The sequence below is a fragment of the Schistocerca gregaria genome, chromosome 6, assembly GCF_023897955.1.
Source record: "Schistocerca gregaria isolate iqSchGreg1 chromosome 6, iqSchGreg1.2, whole genome shotgun sequence".
NCBI lineage: Eukaryota > Metazoa > Arthropoda > Insecta > Orthoptera > Acrididae > Schistocerca > Schistocerca gregaria.
Window position 1 is genome coordinate 283080652 of NC_064925.1, and position 13646 is coordinate 283094297.

Here is a 13646-nt window from a genome sequence, read left to right on the forward strand (position 1 = left end):
CCCACTGTCCCTGCTGTCGAGACCTCTTCGCGGGTACCGGGCGTGGTTGGGCCACCCTCTCCCCAAGGGGAGTGGCGGGTTCAGCGGCGTTCGCCACGCACGAGGCGGAGGGTCAATGTGAAGGCTGGCCGTGTGGCATCGCCCGATCTGCCTGTGAGTGGACATGTGGCCGCTCCTTCAGCAAGGTCCGAGCAGGCACACGGGGGGAGGGGTTTATTAGTTATTGGGAGCTCCAACGTTAGGCGGGTGATGGAGCCCCTTAGGGAAATAGCGGAAAGGTCGGGGAAGAAGGCCAGTGTTCACTCTGTCTGCTTGCCGGGGGGTCTCATCCGAGATGTGGAGGAGGCCCTACCGGCGGCGACAGAGAGCACTGGGTGCACCCGACTGCAAATTGTTGCTCATGTCGGCACCAATGACTCCTGCCGTCTGGGTTCAGAGGTCATCCTCAGTTCGTACAGGCGGTTGGCGGAGTTGGTGAAGGCGGAAAGCCTCGCTCGCGGGGTGGAATCAGAGCTAACTATTTGTAGTATCGTTCCCAGAACCGATCGCGGTCCTCTGGTTTGGAGCCGAGTGGAAGGCTTAAACCATAGGCTCAGACGATTCTGCGGAGAGCTGGGGTGCAAATTTCTCGACCTCCGCTATCGGGTGGAGAAATGTAGGGTCCCCCTGAATAGGTCAGGCGTGCACTACACGCCGGAAGCGGCTACGAGGGTAGCGGAGTATGTGTGGAGTGCACATGGGGTTTTTTTAGGTTACAGAATTCCCTCCCTAGGCCTGACAAGACGCCTCCTGAGACGCGGCAAGGCAGGAGTAGGCAAAATGCAACAAGGAATAACAATATCAATGTGCTAATAGTAAACTGCAGGAGCGTCTATAGAAAGGTCCCAGAACTGCTCTCATTAATAAACGGTCACAACGCCCATATAGTACTAGGAACAGAAAGTTGGCTGAAACCAGACGTAAACAGTAATGAAATCCTAAACTCTGATTGGAATGTATACCGCAGAGATAGGCTGGACAGTGAAGGGGGAGGCGTGTTTATAGCGATAAGAAGTGCAATAGTATCGAAGGAAATTGACGGAGATTCGAATTGTGAAATTATTTGGGTGAAGGTCACGGTTAAAGCAGGCTCAGACATGGTAATTGGATGTGTCTATAGGCCCCCGGGCTCAGCAGCTGTTGTGGCTCAGCACCTGAAGAATAATTTGGAAAATATTTCGAGTAGATTTCCCCACCATGTTATAGTTCTGGGTGAAGATTTTAATTTGCCGGATATAGACTGGGAGACTCAAACGTTCATAACGGGTGGCAGGGACAAAGAATCCAGTGAAATATTTTTAAGTGCTTTATCTGAAAACTACCTTGAGCAGTTAAACAGAAAACCGACTCATGGCGATAACATATTACACCTTCTGGTGACAAACAGACCCGAACTATTTGAATCAGTTAATGCAGAACAGGGAATCAGCGATCATAAAGCGGTTACTGCATCGATGATTTCAGCCGTAAATAGAAATATTAAAAAAGGTAGGAAGATTTTTCTGTTTAGCAAAAGTGACAAAAAGTACCTGACGGCTCAACACAAAAGTTTTGTCTCAAGTGCAGATAGTGTTGAGGATCAGTGGACAAAGTTCAAAACCATGGTACAATATGCGTTAGATGAGTATGCGCCAAGCAAGATCGCAAGAGATGGGAAAGAGCCACCGTGGTACAACAACCGAGTTAGAAAACTGCTGCGGAAGCAAAGGGAACTTCACAGCAAACATAAACATAGACAAAGCCTTGCAGACAAACAAAAATTACGCGAAGCGAAATGCAGTGAGAGGAGGGCTATGCGAGAGGCTTGCAATGAATTCGAAAGTAAAGTTCTATGTACTGACTTGGCAGAAAATCGTAAGAAATTTTGGTCCTATGTCAAAGCGGTAGGTGGATCAAAACAAAATGTCCAGACACTCTGTGACCAAAATGGTACTGAAACAGAGGATGACAGACTAAAGGCCGAATTACTAAATGTCTTCTTCCAAAGCTGTTTCACAGAGGAAGACTGCACTGTGCTTCCTTCTCTAGATTGTCGCACAGTTGACAAAATGGTAGATATCAAAGTAGACGACAGAGGGATAGAGAAACAATTAAAATCGCTCAAAAGAGGAAAGGCCGCTGGTCCTGATGGAATACCAGTTCGATTTTACACAGAGTACGCGAAGGAACTTGCCCCCCTTCTTGCAGCGGTGTACCGTAGGTCTCTAGAAGAGCGAAGCGTTCCAAAGGATTGGAAAAGGGCACAGGTCATCCCCGTTTTCAAGAAGGGACGTCGAACAGATGTGCAGAACTATAGACCTATATCTCTAACGTCGATCAGTTGTAGAATTTTGGAACACGTATTATGTTCGAGTATAATGTCTTTTCTGGAGACTAGAAATCTACTCTGTAGGAATCAGCATGGGTTTCGAAAAAGACGATCGTGTGAAACCCAGCTCGTGCTATTCGTCCACGAGACACAGGGCCAAAGACATGGGTTCCCAGGTAGATGCCGTGTTTCTTGACTTCCGCAAGGCGTTTGACACAGTTCCCCACAGTCGTTTAATGAACAAAGTCAGAGCATACGGACTATCAGATCAATTGTGTGATTGGATTGAGGAGTTCCTAGATAACAGAACGCAGCATGTCATTCTCAATGGAGAGAAGTCTTCCGAAGTAAGAGTGATTTCAGGTGTGCCGCAGGGGAGTGTCATAGGACCGTTGCTATTCACAATATACATAAATGACCTGGTGGATGACATCGGAAGTTCACTGAGGCTTTTTGCAGATGATGCTGTGGTGTATCGAGAGGTTGCAACAATGGAAAATTGTACTGAAATGCAGGAGGATCTGCAGCGAATTGACGCATGGTGCACAGAATGGCAATTGAATCTCAATGTAGACAAGTGTAATGTGATGCGAATACATAGAAAGATAGGTCCCTTATCATTTAGCTACAAAATAGCAGGTCAGCAACTGGAAGCAGTTAATTCCATAAATTATCTGGGAGTACTCATTAGCAGTGATTTAAAATGGAATGATCATATAAAGTTGATCGTCAGTAAAGCAGATGCCAGACAGATTAATTGGAAGAATCCTAAGGAAACGCAATCCGACAACAAAGGAAGTAGGTTATAGTACGCTTGTTCGCCCAATGCTTGAATACTGCTCAGCAGTGTGGGATCCGCACCAGGTAGGGTTGATAGAAGAGATAGAGAAGATCCAACAGAGAGCAGCGCGCTTCGTTACAGGATCATTTAGTAATTGCGAAAGCGTTACGGAGATGATAGATAAACTCCAGTGGAAGACTCTGCAGGAGCGACGCTCAGTAGCTCGGTACAGGCTTTTGTTAAAGTTTCGAGAACATACCTTCACCGAAGAGTCAAGCAGTATATTGCTCCCTCCTACGTATATCTCGCGAAGAGACCATGAAGATAAAATCAGAGAGATTAGAGCCCACACAGAAGCATACCGACAATCCTTCTTTCCACGTACAATACGAGAACCGATAGAGGTACTCAGGGTACCCTCCGCCACACACCGTCAGGTGGCTTGCGGAGTATGGATGTAGATGTAGATGTAGACCAAGAGATGAATACACTAAGCTAGTCCACAAGAATGTAGGCTGCAGTACGTACGGGGAGATGAAGCAGCTTGCACAGGATAGAGTAGCATGGAGAGCTGCATCAAACAAGTCTCAGGACTGAAGACCACAACAACAACAACAACAACAACAACAACAACTACTACTACTACTACTACTACTACTGCTACTACTACTACTACTACTCAGAACCACATTCTTTAATTAACTTCCTTGATATTTCATCATAACCACTAGATTTTTTATTTTAAGGCTTTATGATGGACATTACTTCTGCTGGGTCAAATTCATATTATGGAAGTTTCTTGAACTGTCGGGTGAGGTATTCCATAGCAGCATCTACAGAAACTGACAGCCCCATCCTTGCAGTAACAGTTATGGAATGTTTGTTAAAAAGTTGTGCGACACTACACACATCTGAAACCAATGTATCATTTACTTTTAATGCTATTGAGCTCTCTTCATGTCTGGTTCTACCAGTCTCCTCTTTCACTATATCCCATATTGTCTTTATTTTGTTATGTGATACGACTATCTTTTCCTTGTAATATATTTGCTTTGATGTCCGTATAACAGTCTTTAACATTTTGCAGTATTTCTTGTAATGTGCTATAGCATGACGTAAGAACTGTTTCGGATTGACAGATAGTTTTCTTTTGTTTTACAAGAGACCTCTATTCCTTGAGTAATCCATGGCTTCTTTGTAGACTTTGCTCAACCTTGGTTAGTTTTGGGGGAAAACAGTGTTCCAATTAGGTAAGCACTTTATTAGCAAAAGTGTTATATGTTGCATTCACGCCATGAGAACTGTAAACATCACTCAAGTGAATGTCTCTGAGGAGTGTCGTAAAATAATCAACTTTTGACTTATTGATTACCCTCTTGAGCTCAGAGTTAACATATTTTATATCCTGTTCTGTATTAACATTTAACCAAGGAACTGCATGTCATGGCCTGAGAGGCCACTGACTATTGGTTTTCTAATATAATTTTGTTCATTGGACTTTTCTATGAAGATACTATCAATGGCTGTTTGTGAGCAATTGGCTGCCCTAGTGGCAACTTTATAGTGGCAATTAAGTTGAATGATAGTGTTACTAACTCGAATAAGTTCTTATTGGGAGAGTCTAAGAAAATCTACATTGAAGTCACCAGCAACCACTATTTCTTCATTTTTTGTTGTTAAATGGGCCAGTAGTTTCAAGGTGGTTTATGAACAAATTAAAGCTACCTGCAGGTACTCAATATAACTTAATATTATCAAGGATTTTTTTTATGAATTTCTATTTCTGTTGCACATGCTTCCATACGATGTTATAGGCAAAATTTATGAATGTCTGTTTTCTTAAATTTATGACATTCCCGATTAATGTCATAACTCCTCCTTTCTCTCCATTTTTGCTCTACAAAAGTGAGATGGCAATGTAAACCCTGTAACACTTAAAAGCTCTATTCCAGTTGTCACATAATGTTCAGTATTGTTTTCAAATCTAATTTTCAAAATCTTATGACTACATCCTTGGCTCCTAATTCTGATGAACAATTGACTATACTGCATTAATCTTATTACTGTGTTGGAGGATGAAAGTATTATTGGCTATTTTTTCAGATGCAACTACAACTTTCCTGAATACAGCTTTATAGCATCTGACATACATAACAAAACGAGGGTTTCTATTTGATTTTAACTCATCGTGGAGTTTCCTTTTTTTTTAAAGCAACAGAAATTTTTATTCCTGGTGTAATCCACTTAAGTTTATGGCTTACATTCTCTTACCACGATCTAAGGGGAAAATGTGCATTTTCAGCTTCTCGCGGTTTAATGAATAGCCCATTAAATTTCGAGCAAGCAGCCGTGCAAATAAAATTTCCTCCAATGATATTTCAGCAACGTATCATCGGGCCATCCTCAGAGTGAGTAATAAGATTGACGACAAAATGCCAAGTGTGGCCTTATATGCCCCACCACAGCAGTACTGCGAATGCGGATCACTGATGCTGGTCAGTGGAAAAGAATACGCTTATACATTTGCCGCCTGTGGCAAAGGCGTACAGACATTCGATTCGCTTATCAATGTATGATCGGCAGCAGTGACACCATGACGACTTCTCTGCAGTTTAATTACCTAAAGAGCCAGATTCCATGCTTTGCCCCAATTAAAACCATTATCTCCATTTATTAAATTATTAGCTTCCTTGAAGGCACATTCCCAAAAGGAAAAGGTGGATGTTAAAATCTTCGCATCACTGCAACTCATAGAATTCTCCATATCAATACACTGTTCAGCCACAGCTGACTTGTCTGGCTATAATAAGAGTGTATCTTTGATGCTCCACACATCTCTCATGAACAGTGAATGTTGTTTGACCTATGTATGACTTCTCACGGTTTCCACAAGGAATCTGATACACACCCGCCTTATGAAGCTGTAAATCGTCCTTCACAGAGCCGAGTAAATATGCAATCTCTGTGGGGGACCAGAAAATCACCCTTAACACAGTGTTTCTCAAGAATACAGCCTATCTTTGAGGAACAAGTATCCACATAGAGAAAAAACACACTAGATCTGAAGGAATTACTATCTTCTTCCTCATCACATACCTGAATTATAGGTTTTGCATTGAATGTTCTATGAATTTGCTGTGAAGAAAATCCATTCGATTTAAATATGCTCTTGGGGTATGTGAGCTCTTCCCACAAATTGTCTTTATCAGATATACAGTGCACTTTATTCACTACGGTCCTAAGGACACCTATGGTCTGTGAAGGGTGACAGCACCTAATCGCATGAAGATACAGAGTTGTGTTTGTTGGTACCCGATATATGGCATGTCCTATGTGCCATCAACTTTAAAGCGAATGACAACATCCAAAGAGGGAAGGCAGATGTCTTTTTCTGCTTCCATAGTAAATTTGATGCTAGCATGGATGGAATTCAAACGTTCAAAAAATCGATGTAATTCATCGATCCCAAGTGGCCTTACCACAAATGTGGCGACCACATACCTCCAGAAGACCATTGGTATAAAACTTGCTGAGCATGTAGGGCCACGCTTGGCATTTTGTCGTCAGTGTTGTGACTCACTCTGAGGATGCCGGACAATACACAGCCGAAATATCAGCGGAGGAAATTTTATTTGAACGACTGCAACCCCACAATTTAATGGACTACGAGGAAAAGTTTCAGTAAATATATCTAAAATGAAATTTAATAACTTGCCCTAGTTTATGGTGCTCGAACTGTAGTGCTCTGCAAACCTGTTTACAGTACTGAATTTACCCTGGAAAAAATCTGTATTTCCTTTGCTGAAATTCCCTATGATATACAATTTTGGAGGCTTTAATTTATCTGTCTTTGGGAGCTCAACTGAGAGGCATGATTGATTAATTTAAAGCATCCTCTTCAGTTGCACGTATCACTTATTCGAACCACAAATGGTTTTGGGATGTTAGAATCCCATCTTCAGGTGTATAAAACTTTAACATACTAAAAAGGAGGAAGAGGGAAGAAATATAATACAGTGAAACCTGTACATAACATTTTTCAAGGGACCACAAATTCTGAACACTGTATAGAGGAAAACACTATAAAGAGGAAGGCTTCCAAGTAATAATTATAGGGCATTACTGAAGATCGGGATACCACTAATCAGCTTTGACAAATGGTGCCATAGATGACATTTTAAATTTTCACAACACTGTAATATGATATTCATTGCAAATGATCAATGTATCAAATGATTAGTTTATTGTAATCAAAACATGGGGCCCGGTGGGTGGATGGGTGAAAGTAAGTGGCAAAGAAAGATCGCAAGCAGAATGTGCGTCACAAGTCACGTGACCAGGTCCTGCCGCTGACATAAGAAACACTCTGAGCGCGGGCATTCCGAGCCGGTGCAAACTGTGAACCCACAGAACAGAAAATGATGCACCTACATCCAGTCACTTAAACGTTATAAAGAGGTAAATAATTGACCAAGGTTCCAAAAATGTGAGTGTTATATGGAAGAAATTGTAATATAGAGGAAATGCAGTAAAGACAAAAATTTAACGTTGTTTATATGGGCTTTTAGTCGAGACTGAAAACAAAAACAGATGTAAATAGAGGAAAACATTGTAGAGAGGAACGTTATAAAGAGGTTTCACTGTACAACACATCTGGAAAAAAACAGAAGAGCAGACTAATGAAATAAGGCAACTCACTTCTATGTGTCACTGCAATTTAGGCAGAACTAGAAAAAAGAAGAGGGCCTAATAGTGAAATGGACTTAAGAATGTTGTAACTGGATAGGTAGCAAGAAAGAGAGAGAAACCAAAAGAAACTGTGTGAGTACAGTGTTTGTTTCTGGTTTCTCTCTCCTTCATCCCACCCACGCAGAGCTACGTTCTTAGATCTGTTCAATTATTACAACTTCTTTTCTCTAGATCCTCATTTGATTCTGTGATTTTGAATACTTTCTAACTGACCTGACTGCATGTTATGCATTACCAAATACCATAAGTGAGTCATCTTGTTTAATTAGCCTGCTCTTCTGGTTCTTCCAGATATATTTATTATATTTCTTCCTTTTTCCTCTTTGTATGTTAGTTTTATACACCTGGCATGGGATTTAAACATCCCAAAACTGGCCGTGGTTTGAATAAATCTTTAGTACAACTGCAGCAGATGTCTTTACATAAATTAATGCTCCTAGGGGGTGACTGAACAAGATAATATTGTCCTTAAAATGTCCTGTATCACAAACAGATATTACATACCAAGTGAGACTGAACAGGTAAATGAAACAACTGTAATTACACAACATAAAATTTTAACTGGGTAAGTGAAACTACTGTAACTGAAATAAAGGAAAAAATAGGGCATTTTGATAGTAGGCCTAAGTTACGAAGTTATCTTGATGGGATTAATAGCAGTACCAGTAGCTACAAGTGTTGAGCAATAGAACTGTGGTTCTCCAGTACTCAGCTTGGGAGAGTAAACATGTTTTGACAACATTGACTAGAAAACATTCTTTGAAACTGTAAAGGTAAATAGGATAAAATACAGGGAGCAAAAGGTTGTCTCCAACTTTTACAGACACCCAACAACCTAGCTCTATTTTGGACAGTAGTGCTTGCTTATGTGCTACAATCGTAACATGAATGTAGTCTAGGTATGCCAAACGTAACACACTGCGCCACAGAGTGGTGTATGAAAGTTTTCTTGACAGGATGTCTGTGCATACACAGGCCAGGAGAGAGGGGGTCCTGGAAATTATATAGTATGATGGTTTCAGTGTGCTGTCCCAATGCAGTGATCCATCTCCAGTAGGGCCACTGTGAGGTTCATAGAAGTCAAATCGTTCAGCAGTGGTTTGCACAACAGGCTGACACTGACCTGATCGACTACCTTGTTTGAGCACCGAACTTCACTCCCACTGAAAACTTGTAGGCGCAAATTAACTTCCACTTGCCAATACTAGCCCCTGGAACTAGTGCTGGATACATGTGCAAGTCTTGCTGACTGCCTCCATGTCTCATCAAATGAGGCAGACAACTGATGCCAATGTGGATGGCTCTCATATTAGCCTAATCACTGATGTTTAATTTGCCCCCGTCCCACATTACTCCACTCTAGACAGCTACATTTGATGCAACTGTACACTTGTTAATAGGAAATTTACAGGACATCATTCTACTTTACATTTTATTTGCTGAATTCATGCTACTGAACACTTGATAAATGTAAATTTGGAAACATTGAAACAAATCAATTTGAAAATAAATAATGTCCTAATATGGGACAATCAGAAAAAAAAATCAATCAATGTAACACCAGCTTAACCCTGAAGTAATGAATCCCATTCTTCAAGTGTATAAAACCGTAACATACTAGCAAGGAGAGGAGGGAAAAAATATAATACAACATATCTGGAAAAAACAGAAGGGCAGACACTCTTCCTTATTCTCCTTCCAATATTTCCTGCATTTGTTGTACAAAAGAAACGCACTCAGGATACATAAAAGCTTTCTTTAGAGTTTACTTTGTTCTGAAGCCCATGGACAGCATCCCATGCACTGCTCCATTTCTACATGTTAGTCTTTAGACAAACAACCACAGCAGAAAATGCATTCAGAGTCAAAACGTTGTCAAAACATGTTTACTCTCCCAAGCTGAGTACTGGAGAACCACAGTTCTATTGCTCAACACTTGTAGCTACTGGTACTGCTATTAATCCCATCAAGATAACTTCGTAAATTAGGCTTACTATCAAAATGCCCTCCTTTTTTCCTTTATTTCAGTTACAGTAGTTTCACTTATCCAGTTAAAATTTTATGTTGTGTAATAACAGTTGTTTCATTTACCTGTTCAGTCTCACTTGGTATGTAATATCTGTTTGTGATACAGGACATTTTAAGGACAATATTATCTTGTTCAGTCACCCCTTAGGAACATTAATTTACGTAAAGACATCTGCTGCAGCTGTACTAAAGATTTATTCAAACCACTGCCTGTTTTCGGATGTTTAAATCCCATGTCAGTAGTATAAAACTAACATTAAAAGAGGAAGAAGGAAGAAATATAATAAATATATCTGGAAGAACCAGAAGAGCAGGCTAATTAAACAACATGACTCACTTATGGTATTTGGTAATGTGTAACATGCAGTCAGGTCAGTAAGAAAGCATTCAAAATCACAGAATCAAATGAGGCTCTAGAGAAAAGAAGTTGTATAATTAAACAGATCTAAGAATGTAGCTCTGGGTGGGTGGTATGAAGGAGAAAGAAACCAGAAACAAACACTGTACTCACACAGTTTGTTTTGGTTCCTCTCTCTTTCTTCCTGCCTGTCCAGTTCCAACATTCTTAAGTCCATTTTATTACTAGGTCCTATACTTTTTCTAGTTCTACCTAAAATGCAGTGATATGTAGAAGTGAGTCGCCTTATTTCATTTGTCTGCCCTTCTGTTTTTTCCAGATATGTTGTATTATGTTTCTTCCTTCCTCTCCTTTTTAGTATGTTACCATTTTATACACCTGACGATGAGATTTTAACATCCCACAACCAGTTCTGGTTCGAATAAATGATTCGTGCAAGTGAAGAGGATCTCTTCAAATTAATCAATCATGCCTCTCAGTTGAGCTCCCAAAGGCAGATAAATTAAAGCCTCCAAAATTGTATATCATACGGAATTTCAGCAAAGGAAATACACATTTATTCCACGGTAAACTTAGTTATGTAAGCAGGTCTGCAGAGCACTGTAAACTATGGCAAATTCTAAAAATTGCTTTTTAGATTTTTTTACTGAAACTTTCCCTTGTAGATCTTGGGAAAAGAATATAAGCAATAAATTTAAGTGGATTACACCAGGAATAAAAATTTCTGTTGCTAAAAAGAAAGGAAACTCCACAATGAGTTAAAATCAAATAGAAACCCTCGTTTTGTTATATATGTCAGATGCTATAAAGCTGTATTCAGGAAAGTTGTAGTTGCATCTGAAAAAATAGCCAATAATACTTTCATCCTCCAACACAGTAATAAGATTAATGCAGTATAGTCAATTGTTCATCAGAATTAGGAGCCAAGGATGTAGTCATAAGATTTTGAAAATTAGATTTGAAAACGATACTGAACATTATGTGACAACTGGAATAGAGCTTTTAAGTGTTACAGGGTTTACGTTGCCATCTCACTTTTGTAGAGCAAAAATGGAGAGAAAGGAGGAGTTATGACATTAATCGGGAATGTCATAAATTTAAGAAAACAGACATTCATAAATTTTGCCTATAACATCGTATGGAAGCATGTGCAACAGAAATAGAATTTTATAAAAAAATCCTTGATAATATTAAGTTATATCGAGTACCTGCAGGTAGCTTTAATTTGTTCATAAACCACCTTGAAACTGTACTGGTCCATTTAACAACAAAAAATGAAGAAATAGTGGTTGCTGGTTACTTCAATGTAGATTTCCTTAGACTCTCCCAATAAGAACTTATTCGAGTTAGTAACACTCTCATTCAACTTCATTGCCACTATAAAGTTGCCACTAGGGCAGCCAATTGCTCACAAACAGCCATTGATAATATCTTCATAGAAAAGTCCAATGAACAAAATTATATTACAAAACCAATAGTCAATGGCCTCTCAGGCCATGACATGCAGTTCCTTGGTTAAATGTTAATACAGAACAGGATATAAAATATGTTAACTCTGAGCTCAAGAGGGTAATCGATAAGCCAAAAGTTGATTATTTTATGATACTCCTCAAGTGATGAGTGATGTTTACAGTTCTCATGGCGTGAATGAAACATATAACACTTTTGCTAATAAAGTGCTTACCTAATTGGAACACTGTTTTCCCCCCAAAACTAACCAAGGTTGAGCAAAGTATACAAAGAAGCCACGGATTACACAAGGAATAGAGGTCTCTTGTAAAACAAAAGAAAACTATCTGTCAATCCGAAACAGTTCTGATGTCATGCTATAGCACATTACAAGAAATACTGCAAAATGTTAAAGACTGTTATACGGACATCAAAGCAAATATATTACAAGGAAAAGATAGTCGTATCAGATAACAAAATAAAGACAATATGGGATATAGTGAAAGCGGAGACTGGTAGAACCAGACCTGAATAGGGCCGAATAGCATTAAGAGTAAATGATACATTGGTGACAGAAGTGTATACGGTTGCAGAACTTTTAACAAATATTCCATAACTGTTACTGAACGGATGGGGTTGTCAGTTTCTGTAGATGCTGCTATGGAATACCTCAGACCAGACAATTCAAGTAGCTTCCATAATATGAATTTGACCCTCACTACCCCAGCAGAAGTAATGTCCGTCATAAAGTCCTTAAAATAAAAACATCTAGTGGTTATGATGAAATATCAATAAAGTTAATTAAAGAATGTGATTTTGAATTAAGTATTGTATTAAGATATCTGTGTAACCAGTCGTTAATCAGTGGAATGTTTCCTGAATGATTGTAATGCACTGAAGTTAAGCCACTGTTTAAGAAGTGATATTAGGAAAAAGCATCAAATTTCCACCCAATTTCACTTTTGCCAGCATTCTGAAAATTTTTAGAAAAGGTAATGTACATTTGCCTTTGTAACCATCGTATCACAAATAACATACTGTCAAAGTAGCAGTTTGGATTTCTAAATTGTTCTGGTATTGAGAAGGCTATCTACAATTACAGTGAAAATTTAGTTAGACAAAAAGGTAGCAGGCAACTGGTATATTCTGTGACCTTTCAAAGGCATTTCACTGTGTAAATCACAATATCCTTTGAAATAAATTAGAATATAATGGTGTAACAGGAAATGGTGTGAAATGGTTCACATCTTATATCTCTGGCAGGAAACAAAGGATATTATTAGGAAAGATACTTGTATTAAGCTATCAGGCATCACCCAACTGGGAACCAATTACGTGTGGGGTCCCATAAGGTTCCATCTGGGGAGGGCCCTTTTTTTTTCTTGTGTATGTCAATGAACTTACATCAATAACATTCCCAGATGCCATGTTTGTTTTGTTTTCTGATGATACAAACATGACAATAAATAGCAAATCAAGTGTAGTCTTAGAAAGATCATATAATAAAATACTTGTGGACATTAATCACTGGTTCCTAGCCAATTCTTTGTCACTAAACTTTGAAAAAACACTCCTACATGCAGTTCAGAACTTGTAAGGGGTGTATGCGTAACATATAATGACAAACAGATAGAGGAAGTGGACACTGTTGAATTCTTGGGATTACAGCTTAAATTTATTATTAACCAGAAGGAGCACACCACAGAAGTGCTGAAGCATCTTAACAAAACCCTATTTGCAATGCGATTTGTCAGACACAGGTAATATAAAAATGAAAAAAAATGAAAAACCTGTCATACTATGCTTACTTTCATTCCATAATGTCATATGGTATTATTTTTTGGGCTTACTCATCAAGCCAAGTTAAAGTTTTCCAGTCACAAAAACGTGCAATAAGCGTTATATGTGGTGTGAACTCAAGACCATCCTACAGA

General features: G+C 39.3%; 1 protein-coding gene across 5 annotated transcripts in view; it reads right to left on the minus strand.

The window, feature by feature from the left end:
- LOC126278387 (protein Spindly-like) overlaps positions 1 to 13646 on the minus strand; it is a 188767-nt gene that overhangs the window by 89636 nt on the left and 85485 nt on the right. The window lies entirely within an intron of this gene.